A 1,393-nucleotide genomic window follows, 5' to 3' on the forward strand; every position below is an offset into this window, starting at 1 on the left:
TCCGGATATTCACTCTTTTTGAGTTTGAAAGGGACCTCAGGGATCACCTTCTTCATGGCCACAACTTCATAGAAGTGGTCTTGATGCACCCTTGAGATGAATCTCTCCATCTCCCATGACTCGGAGGTGGAAGCTTTTTCCTTCCCTTTCCTCTTTCAAGAGGTTTCTCCGGCCTTAGGTGCGATAAATGGTTATGGAAAAACAAAAAGCAACGCTTTTACCACACCAAACTTAGAAGGTTTGCTCGTCCTCGAGCAAAAGAAGAAAGAAGAGAGTAGAAGAAGAAGAAGAAAGATAGGAGATGGATGGGGGGCTTTGTGTTTCGGCCAAAGGGGAGAAGTAGTGTTTAGGTTGTGTGAAAATGAAGGAGTGAAGATGAGTTTATATAAGGGTGGAGGGAGGGGTAGGGTTCGGCCATTATGGGTGGGTTTGGGAGGGAAAGTGGTTTGAATTTGGATGGTGAGGTAGGTGGGGTTTTATGAAGGATGGACGTGAGTGGTGAAGAGAATGGTGGGATTTGATAGGTGAGGGATTTTTGGGGAAGAGGTATTGAGGTGATTAGTGAATGGGTGAAGAAGAGAGAGAGTGGTGGGGTAGGTAGGGATCCTGTGGGGTCCACAGATCCTGAGGTGTCAAGGATAGCTCATCGCTGCACCAAGTGGCGTGCCAAAACACCCTTTCTGCCAATCCTGGCGTTAAACGCCGGGCTGCAACCCCTTTCTGGCATTTAACGCCAGCTTCTTGCCCATTCCTGGCGTTAAACGCCAGTCTGGTGCCCCTTTCAGGCGTTAAACGCCCAGAATGGTGCCAGACAGGGCGTTAAACGCCCATTTGCTGCCCTTACTGGCGTTTAAACGCCAGCAAGTTTTTCCTCCAGGGTGTGCTATTTTTCATTCTACTTTTGCTTTTTCAATTGTTTTTGTGACTTCACATGATCATCAACCTACAGAAAACATAAAATAACAAAAGGAAAATAGATAAATATAACATTGGGTTGCCTTCCAACAAGCACTTCTTTAATGTTAGTAGCTTGACAGTGGGCTCTCATGGAGCCTCACAGATGTTCAGAGCAATGTTGGAACCTCCCAACACTAAACTTAGAGTTTGAATGTGGGGGTTCAACACCAAACTTAGAATTTGGTTGTGGCCTCCCAACACCAAACTTAGAGTTTGACTGTGGGGGCTCTGTTTGAATCTGTTTTGAGAGAAGCTCTTCATGCTTCCTCTCCATGGTTACAGAGGGATATCCTTGAGCCTTAAACACAAAGGATTCTTCATTCACTTGAATGATCAATTCTCCTCTGTCAACATCAATCACAGCCTTTGCTGTGGCTAGGAAGGGTCTGCCAAGGATGATGGATTCATCCATGCACTTCCCAGTCTCTAGGACTAT

Source organism: Arachis duranensis, chromosome 1 (genome assembly GCF_000817695.3).
Source record: "Arachis duranensis cultivar V14167 chromosome 1, aradu.V14167.gnm2.J7QH, whole genome shotgun sequence".
NCBI classification, from domain to species: Eukaryota; Viridiplantae; Streptophyta; class Magnoliopsida; order Fabales; family Fabaceae; genus Arachis; species Arachis duranensis.